The 10,517-nt window shown below is 45.4% G+C and overlaps 1 protein-coding gene across 5 annotated transcripts in view; it reads right to left on the bottom strand.

Moving 5' to 3' along the window:
* Positions 1–1,261: 1,261 nt before the first annotated feature.
* The window catches only part of LOC311442141 (uncharacterized protein), a 105,408-nt gene continuing 96,152 nt past the window's right edge, over positions 1,262–10,517 (bottom strand). For all 5 annotated transcript variants that reach the window (XR_014696469.1, XR_014696470.1, XR_014696471.1 and 2 more), the window contains one exon: positions 1,262–6,434. The gene's annotated coding sequence lies outside the window, so the exon portion shown is untranslated. The remainder of the gene's footprint in view (positions 6,435–10,517) is intronic.

The following is a 10,517-nucleotide window of genomic DNA, read 5'->3' as shown; positions in this document are numbered from 1 at the left end:
GCTGCTTATTTTTAATTTACATGCTATCTGTCTTTTGACCATTGATTTCCTACACGACAAGACAAGCGTGAGCTCCATCCACAGATGCCCCTCACTTGTTCCTTGAGGCCGGCTCTTTACCATCCTGGGAAGTAGGTTTATGCACTTTTTTTTTTAAAGGTCTCCTAATTACCCAGAGAGACAACATTTTATTTTCTAATATGGTGGACATTTATGCCTATATTACTTTTAAAATATGCGGGCTTCCATGGCAGGAGTCAACCTGGGAAGGCTTTTTTCAAATGCTGTTGTCGCAGGCTGACGAGCTGACCCCTTGTGCTGAGCTGTTACATCTCCCTGGCACTTACAAAGGAGACAAGATGAGGTTGCATGTGTGTCTCAGCTGAAGTTAAATTCTGAAACGCGCAGCACATGTAAAATTCAAGGTTAATGAAAGGTTTATCTTGCCCATAGGACTGCTCATCAGAAGGAAGGGTAGCTCACGCAATTACACTGTGATGAGATATTGATTTTTTTTTATTATCATTTCCAATGTTATTTCAATACAGGACAAACCAAAAACAGCCCTGAAAAGCAAAGGCAGCGTATGGGCTACAGCCAAGCATCCTAATAGCTGTGAAGTCCACAGGCTCAGAGCATATTGTTTAGGATAATTATGTTAAGACATGAAGTCAAGATTGTTTTATGGCGAGAGACGCAGTGGGTCACCCTCCAGCAGCGCGCTGTGCAGTTACTATATTAACTTTGACGACCACTTCTGCTGAACACCCTCGTGTTACTTACTTGTAAATGTGTATTAAACACATCGCATCCACCAGAACGGCACAAGCTTACCGACCAGCGCTGGCCCAGCACCCAGTTGGGATCACCTGGCACAGAGATAAAGCCCAAGTCCCCCAGCAGCTCCAGGCCACAGCTCTGGACACCCCCAGCAGGCAGGGGACTGGGCAGGCATGGGGACAGCCAGTCCTGCAGGGCCACCAGCTGCTTGTCACCACGCGGCGCTGGGTCACACTGGGCTCTATTGCCAGCACAGCTCATATGTCTGCCTCTTTGATCACAGGATATCTTCTGCACAGAGCTCATCTTCTGCAATATACAAATGTTTTATAGCTACAAATTACAGACAAAAAAATAATAATAAAAAACACACAATGTAAAAAGTTATTATTGGGGAATTAAAAAAAATCTAATTGATTTCTGATCACTGTAAACAATGATCGGCATATGAGAATTACATTTTACTGAGCATATTCCTTCTATATTCCCACATTTAAGTTGGATTTAATCTTTTAATTGATCTATAGTGCATTTACATACAAATCTAGAAATTTGTGGTTGGGAAGACTGCTTTAAATGAGCAACAGAGGAGATGCACTCTGCAGCAAGTTAGGAAAAGGGGAAGTCGTAAAATTACTTTAAGTACACTTAAAGAAAAAGGAACAGGTTGCAGTGTCAACACTGGGTGCCAAACAGCTCCGTTTCATGCCTGGCTGCCAGCAGCCTGCCCAGCACAGGACAGGGAAGCCACGGAGCGCCGGTGGATGCTGCACGCAGCCCTGCACCCAGGGCATCGCTATTTATGCCTAAATTAATCGGAGTTTTGTCTTAATTTTTGTTACTGCTTTACAACTCCAGGAGGAATCAAATTATTAGTTAAGAAATATTTCCTGTTGAAAGATTATCCATACAACTGCCTCCTCCTTATGCCCACCCTGTGCATATCGCTGCTGAAATGAAATAAAACAACAGGGGGACACAGAGCAGCCACTAAGGCTTATAAAGATACTCCATAGCAAGATACACTACCCTTCCTTGGCCTAACATACAATAAAGTTATGACACACTGCTGCTGAGTTGCGTCTGAGGACACAGAGGCCATCTAGAAATGGCACAAGTGGCACCCCGAGTGTAACGGGATCAGAGGATAATGGTGGGGCTACAGCAGAGCTGCTCCTTGTCGCTGTTACTGGACAGAGCACTTACATATCCAGCCAGACGTGCAAAGAGAGAAAAGGCCAGGCACCCTTAGCAGCAGCTAACAGTATCTGTGCCCAAACCCCCCAAAAACCCCAGGACCTGTCCCACCATCGTGCCTTGCTCCAGCACCGCTCCCAGGCGAGGCGCTGCCCTCGCTCCCCACCTGCAGCTGGCAGCACCTCCAGCACCGAGCATGAAAAACACACGCATAGGTAGGGGAGAGGGTGGAGGGAGCTTCTTTCTGTTTCAAGGGCTGCCTTTGAAACAATCAAACATGCTTTCAGAAATCCAAGGGCTCTGTGTTCCTGAGGATCAGCCCCGACCCCAGCGCTCGCTCCTTCGGTTAGCGGCAACCATCAAAGGCTGAACCCTGCGCTGTGAAGCCTCTGGGGCTGCTGCTTTACTTTGTAGAGGTCATTTGTCTCATTATTTCCCTTCCGAAACTGCTCAACGAACCAACACCCACGCACTCTTTCATTTAGCACATTTAAATATTTATAATAATATTAAAACACTTGAACCGCTTTGAAAGAGGTTGTTGGAAAACCACAGGCTCGTCTCCCGCTCCTGTCCATTTCTCACGCCGCAGCCCCCGGGGCTCTGCAGCACCGACCCACTGCAGCTGAGTGCTGATGTGCTGAGTGCTGGGGTCATGTCCTGTGTGCCTGGCGGGCATCCAGGGGCTGCAGGTCTGCTTACAAAACCTGTAAGTTGGCAGAAAGGCTGTGTGGGCTCCAAAACCAAAGGCAGTCCCTACCCTAGCCCGTGGGACATCACAGCCCCAGCAGCCCCTCCTTTCCCCTGCTTTGGGTTCTGTGAAGAACCAAAATGTTTTCTCGGTCTCAAGCACTTGCTACCTATGCTAACTAAATTACCTGGTACTGTAACAAAAATGTTTTATTCATAGCTTGTGCAATGCCTGGCACCTGCTTTTCTTTTGGTACATATTAAACACACATTTCATTTAACTTATTTGAAAGCACTAGAATATTTAGTAATTACCTGAAGTACTTAAGTGGTTTCCATGCTGTTAATATTTTCTTTTCGTTTGCTGTTGAAATAAAGTGACCTGCCCACAGGGACCAGACACCTCCCAGTCGCCATGGCAAGAGCCATGCAGCACGAGGGATGCAGGACAGGACACGGGGCCGGACACGGGGCCTCGTACCCGCTCCTTCGCTGCCTTCTGTTGCTGTGATTCATTGCTTTTTATTTTATGGAAGGACAACTAAATCTAATCTATTACTGCTGCTTTTTTAAATAACTGCACGTCTCTTCTGGCAGTTTCATTACTTGCAGTGTTCGCTAGCATTAATTTTGTTAGGGTTTAAGAATTTAATGAGATATTAAAATGCTAAACACTTTCCTCCAAGCTGATGACAAAAGAAAACGACCAGGCATGGTTTGGTGGGCTGCACAAGAACCTGAGGTAACTGCACAGGGTTACTAGGGGAGCCCAGCAGGAGCCCCACACCATGTACCAGCATGGCACAAATCCACCAAAGTCACAAATCCACCTCCTAGCAGCCACTTTCTACAGGGCCAGCAGGATATTTTTCCAAATCTGTTTAATACAATTACACCAAATAATTACATGAGATGAAAATGGATTCATCTAGCAGTACATCTGAGCTGGCTTTTTGTTTCCTCAGACCTCTCTAAGTGCATGTCCAGGTCTGCTCACGGAGTTATTTTCTACCTCTGCTTCAAAGCACTCTTACTGCTATGCCTTGGGAATGAGATATATTCAGTAGATGTGTTTTACAAAACCAATTTCTTCCTGAAGCAAAGATACCTGCTAAGAAAATAATCACCCATTATCAAGCCAGATAAAATTTCATGGAAAGATATATTCACAGTGTTGGGAAATTTGACTCATATTCTCAAATATCATCATCTCCCTGCAATCACTGTCAAAACAGTTGTAACACTACTGTTATGGCAATCTTCACCAGGTAGTGGTTTTAGGCTTTCTCCCTCAGTGCTGAGTCTCTCGAAGGCATGTTATCCAGGCTGGATCCAAAACATGGAGAGAGACCAGTATTTACCTTGAAAAATAATATGTGCCAGATTTCCCAGGGTAGATCATCACACGGTCGATACAACTTCCTGGCCATTTGTGCAGCACCAGCTGCAGAACATCACTGGTCTCTGTTTAACCCAGTAACTTGAAGTTGGGCCACATGCATGTGTTCCAGAACAGCATATAGCCGTGCTTAGAAAACAGAGAAATCCATAGGTTGGGCTTGGTATTTCATCCCAGTGACGAATCTCCCGTGCTGCTAAGCCATCTGGCTCAGCCTGCCACATGGAAGAGCTCTTCCACAGGAGCTGTCCTCCCGTGAAACACCTTCCAAGGGCAGAAGCACGTCTTCACTGCTCCTGCCTTGACTGCTCTGTAATTAAGGAGAGGATCTTTACACCTTTGGGATAAACCCATCTAACACCTCTGGTGTATGCTCCATCTTCTGCAGAAATTCAGGCTTGCCTGTGCAGGCTCTGCACACTCCTGTTCACACAAATTGTACCAGTGCTGCCCGAAGACTTTTCCACGGGCTTCTCCCTCCACTTGAGGCACAGAGAAGAGCTGCAGATGTGCATGTCCCCAGGGGTGGCTGCACGCAGCCGTCTGTGTCTCCACGCAAGTCTTCTGCTTCCATGTCACTGGCAGGAAAGGCAGAGCCGCTAACCATTCCTGGGCCTCACTCACAAGTAGTTCACAAGAGGGTTGTAGCATGAAATTAGCTGGAAATGATTTTTAAAGGCTGATTATAAATGGAGGGATATTGCTTATTTGGGAACTGAATGGGGTGACACACAGGTTATTTGTTTGGCTTCACAAGAGAGATGACAATACTTGCTTTTTCTGCTATCATTGATTTCTTTGCCATTATTTACTGGTCTGAAATACTGAGATTTCACTACCACGTACATGCCTTCAAAGAAAAAAAATCTCTTGCTTTTCTCTGTCTGAATCCAGCTAGGTCTATTGTACCAATTCTAACAAAGCACAGAGAGAGTCATTATAACCATTTTGATCAGATGAATGAATTCTACATGTTCTCACAAAGCTTAGAGTAAAGCTAAAACTCAGGTTAGTGACCAATTGCCTGAAACGTTTGTTTGTATGCTAAAAGATAAGAACAGCTTGTTTCTGCTTCACAGATCAGAGTGTTCACACATTTTAATGTGTCACTGTGGTTCTGTTTGTTGTTCCATAAAAGTTACTGCCTCAAAAAACAAAGACAACAATATTGAAATAGGAAGAAAAAACAGAAGAAAAATGGGAGGTTTCATTACTACAAACGAGACCCAGCTGAGTTACTCAGGCTGCTTATCTGGTAATGAAAGGAAGGGGCAAATTTGTTATTTTCCAATACAATCTGGAAAGCGCACTTCAGAAATGAAATAAAAATTGAAGCTACTTACCGCTTGGCATCTTTGCAAGGGAGGAGCTGATGGGAAGGCACAGTCTGGGAGAGCCGGCACAGAACCGCTCGCCAGCTCCAGGTTCTGCAGGAATTCAGCTACTTACTGGCTGAAAGTTTCCACTCTTATTACCAGACGATTTACAGAAGAACCCATATTTTAATAAGGCCAATCTTTGACACTGCTTATGGTTTGATGCCCACCTGGGAGCTGAGCAGCACCTGCCCAATGCCCGCACACGGCAGGGCTCGTTAGGGGACTTGGGAGATGAGGCGTGTTGAGCCATACAGCTGACCTCTGCTGGGCAGGGAGCAATGCTGGCACTCTGGATGACCTCAAAAGCAAAAGATACTGTGAAAATGAGCTCTCTCATTTTGTTTTCACCTCTCACTTTGAAATGAATATGAGAAAAACCCAGGAATACCACTTGTTCCACCAGAAACCACCAGGTATCCAACCAACACAGCTCCACAACAATTCAGAAGTATAGGAAAAGCAGAGCAAGTTGACCTGGTCTAAATGTTTGAGCTAAAACACGAGTCTTTGCTCACGTTTGGGACTCATTGATCCAAGCAAAAGGCTGGCCAGGGCACCCCATGGCAGGCGCAGTGGCAGGGTGCTCCCTCGTGGTGGGTTCACGCACTCCCCATCCTACAAACCCAGGGAACAACCCGGATTTCTGAGCACTGCCTGCTCCCGGCTGACACCCAGCAGGCTCTCCCAGGAGCTTCATAAGCATCAAGAGACCTTAAATAATGATGACCTTTACTTATGAATCAGCAGAAGTGAAGACAAAAAGCACTTCAAGCACTTGCTCTCCAGCAGAAGGGGATTCACAAATGTGGCCCAGTTCAGTTCAGTCGATTCTCAAAAGCAAAGAAATTCCTCACGCGTAACTGCGGGGCAGGGATCAATGCAGCGGTGCTGGACAAATGGCCCGCTTCGCAGCCAAGACCTCCTTCATCTGGGAAGCATGATCGAAAGCAAAAGGCATCACACGGCTGCAAAGTTTGTTTGTGCACTGCCTAAAATAAAGTCAGAAAAAAGGTGATAAAATGCTATTTCCTTGCAGAATGCCCAGCGCTGGCCTAGATCATGATAAAAACTCATCCAAAGGGTAGCTCAGGGTTCAAAGAGGAGCCTGGGACTGCAACACAGAAAAGCAGTGAGGCATGGATAAAGTATATTTTCTATTAACATTCTTCCCTCCGTATCTATGAGTGCTAGGTATATTAAATGCTGCTAATATTCAACACCAACCACAAATGATCTATCTTTTTTTAAAATCAGATTGTGACCGTCTTTATAAGTCAGACTATCTCCTGTACAAAACATTTGAAATTCTTCCACCTCCCCATGCTTCATACTGACACTACTTTAGCAAATCGCTTACCACAGGATTTTGAGCTTGAAATTCATTTATAGGCATTCCCACCTCTGCCCTCCCCCCTTTGCCCTTTTTCAACCACTTCAGATTTCGTTCCAAGAGGAAGGGGCCCCACAGGAAATGCTGTGAACTGGACCAATTCCTACCAGGACATTCTCCAGCACATGAAACATCCTTCCCAACCAGACGGGTGCACACAAGACTTTCTGCTGTCTGAGCAGACAAAGCCCACTGGCGGATTTACCCAGCCGTGGGACTAACGCCAGGCAGAGGCTGGCACTCAAAACAAACAAACAAACAAAAAAAGAAAACAACACTCAAAACAAAACAAAAAACAGCTGTTTGGGTCTAAGCATAGCAAGATCTTTTAGCAATCACGACACAACCCTCAGTTACTGCTCACGCTGCATATTGTTGTAAACACCTCATTTCATTTTGCACAAAGCGAAGAAAGATTAGCTCCTGAGGATACACCTAAAAGAACGTAGAATTAATTAAAATTTATTAAAACAAAACCCGCTAGAAGATCTTCAAAGCAACACAATAATTTTAAAACTCATAACAGAATTGCTTTGGGAACGAATGCCCTGCACAGATGAAGTAGAGTCTTTTACCATACTTGCAAATTTTAAGCCTGGGTGCCCTGGCAGCACCCAGAGCCACGCACACAGGTTTTGAGAGGTGGGAGCAGGGAGGCATTTCGCTGTCACTTCCAATCTGTTTGAACACTTGGAGGAAAAGTAGAAGATATTTGTATGGATGGAAACACTACAACACCAAAATATGTATTTAAAATATAACAATCAGGCTTAGAAAATGTGTACAGGTTTCAGAGCTTTTGTTATGTAGATGTTAGCTGTAATTAACCTCCAACTGAACATAACAAATGCAGGCATAAAGTGATACACAAGAAAAATATTAATAAAAACAAAGGCTTTGCAATGTATATTTTAATATATTGCAAGCAGATTTGACCACCAGATCAAGCTACCACAGGTGCCGTGTATGAGGCTTGCCACGGAAAGGACAAATACAGACAGATGGCAAACACAGCAATACCTGGTGTTTTTCTTAATGCTCCACCTTGTAGAGGCATGCCATATATTTAACTTCAACATTTCTGACACAAATAAATGTTTGTTCCTCGAGCTTTTAGAGACAAGCTTAGAAAGCTCACTTGGGTGCAGTCTAAAGGTTCAGAAAGAAAGAGATGGACATTAAAAAAATCTCTCCAAAGACCTCCACGTAGCAAGTGGAAGGACTGAGTTGTGCCATTCACTCCTGCCAAGAGGCTGACCCACGAGGTTTCCAGCACAGGACCCCACACTCCGTGCTGTATCTGCCATTTCAGGACAATGCCTTGCACTTCATCAAGTCCTTTGATCTCAGGATCCCATGCAGTTCATACTAACACCAGAGCGAGGTAGGCAATACAGGAAAACCCAACAATGTTTTCCCAGGAAAGTAGTGTAAGAAGTGGTTTGCTTACCCAGCTCTGGGAGGCCGCTGCTGCAGAGGGGGACAGGAGCAGCTCCATTACCTGCCAAAGCTGCTCTCCAAGCTTTGTGGCACTTCGGAGAGGAGAGGCAGAGCCAGGCAGCAGGGGAAGCTCCAGCAGCCAGCTGGACCTTGGCCAGCACACCCCAATTAACATCTCTAACACGGTGTGAGGAGTGCCGGGCGGTTTTTAATTACATGATGCAGGTGAGACCTTGTGTTCACACTGCTCCAGAGGAGGGCACCTCCAGCAGCAGCTCCTGCTCAGCATTGAGAAAAGGGAGCAGAAGGAATGTCGCTGAGTTATAACATTACCCACGGCACCCAGTGTTAGCACTTGCTGTCTGAACGAGGCTGTTTCTGATACCAAGCAACACGGCCATCAACAGGCTGAAGTATGCTAATCAAAATGAATAGAAAAGGGCATTTAACAGTTCACAACACAAAGGAAATACTTTAATCTTGACCCACACTGTGCCTGTCCATAACCCCGGACTCCAGCGAGCACCTCAGTCACAGGAGGGATGCGGTGAGCAAATAGCTGGGGAAACGAGACCACGGAGCTGCTGGTGTTGTCCTGACATTACTGCAGCACACAGGAACCTTCCCACCTCGCTTTTCTTCCTGTATCTATGTTTTATATTCAGCAATATTTACAAAGTCATGAAAAGCTGGAGCAGTGTTGGATTTTGATTGCAAGCTGTTTAAAAGTCAGCAGCCTTGTTTAGCAACTTGTCTGCAGAATGCCCACCGCGCCGCCAGAGCCACGCGAGCAATAACCCAACTGCTCTCAACACGTGTCTGCTCCAGGTCTATTACTTCCACGGGACATAGTTAGCGGGGTTATTATAACTCCTGCTACTAAGCAGACTGAGACCCACATACACCTAAGATGTGTTAAGCATTATTGCAATAAGCAAAACTGGTTGTAGCAGGCAGCGATGCAGGCAGGAGGACACAGTGTTACTCCTGAGCATAATATTAGAAACCAGTGGAATATGAAAGCACAACCCCAGGAAACAATATGTCAGATTACCAGAATCACTATTTACTGGTATTGTACATCAAACAGTGAGCACCACTGATGGAAAAATTGTTTACTCTTTGCAGAGAGTTTGACTCCCTCAGAAAAAGGCAATAACAATTGCTTTTGTTCATACTACACTGGAGAGAGAGGGGGAGAGAGTGAGCGAGAAAATACAGAAGGGCTGGGACTAATAACACAGAAACTAATGGAAATAGCTGCCGAACCACTGAGAAGTTGTGGATATTTACTGTGCCTTCATCTCTCCCACTCATGATGTTTCCCTACCTATTACTTTGCTTTGCTAGGCTTCTTATGAGGCTACAAATAATCTCGTCTTATTTTCCTGTTCTACTCCATTTACTATTTTACTTTTTTGAGTGTTTCTTGTATAAGTTGGGGAGAGAAAAAAAAAAAAAAAAAAAAAAAGGTACAAGTTTCTTTCACTATCAACTTTGTAGAAAGAAAGGAAGTAGAAAAACCCAGTGTGGCATGCAGGGAGCAAGTAATTATCCTTTTCTTTGTCAGTGAGCTCTAATTCAGAGCCATTTCCGCAAACTTGTTTTCATTTTTACTTGCCTACATGGACAGCCCCACCCAAAACGCCCATCCTTCTAGCTTCTAGCCATACTCAGCCTAGGCAAACACTTGAGGAGCTTACAATGGCAACTGCTGTATTCGGTTATCTAACACCATGCCAAAGGCACAAACTGCCTTCAGTTCTACCCCAAGAACAGATGCAACCACTTCGGTGCCTCACTTTACTCAGACAGCAGGCTCGCAGAGGGGGCTGGATGCTGAAGGTGTATGCTGAGCATGAGACGAACCCTGGGTGTCCCCCCCAGTGCCACTGCACCCACACACATCGCTGCTCCTGCTGAGCTCGCCAAACACTGCAGGAACCCGGGGCACACCATAGCCCTGCCCAAGGACAGCCGGCAAGCCAGGGCATCCCAAATGTCACTTTCACAGCAAATCTCTATTTCCACTCCCATTAATCTTTGCTCTACCAAGTAATTATGCTGATTGGGGCATTACACAATCAGATGATGATCCTAATTCTAGGTAGCACTTACCCTCCGTAAATTAGGGGGGTGATGGTTGCAGTTGCATTTGGGTAAGACAGAGAAATGTAAGGGGGATGGAAACCAAGCACCGTGTGTTTTTAGCTGTTTCAGGTCTTGCCTGAAGACAGAAGGA

The sequence above is a fragment of the Aythya ferina genome (genome assembly GCF_964211825.1).
Source record: "Aythya ferina genome assembly, chromosome: 10".
Lineage (NCBI taxonomy): Eukaryota > Metazoa > Chordata > Aves > Anseriformes > Anatidae > Aythya > Aythya ferina.
The sequence above is the reverse complement of the archived record's forward strand: the minus strand, read 5'-3'. Positions and strand labels throughout refer to the sequence as shown.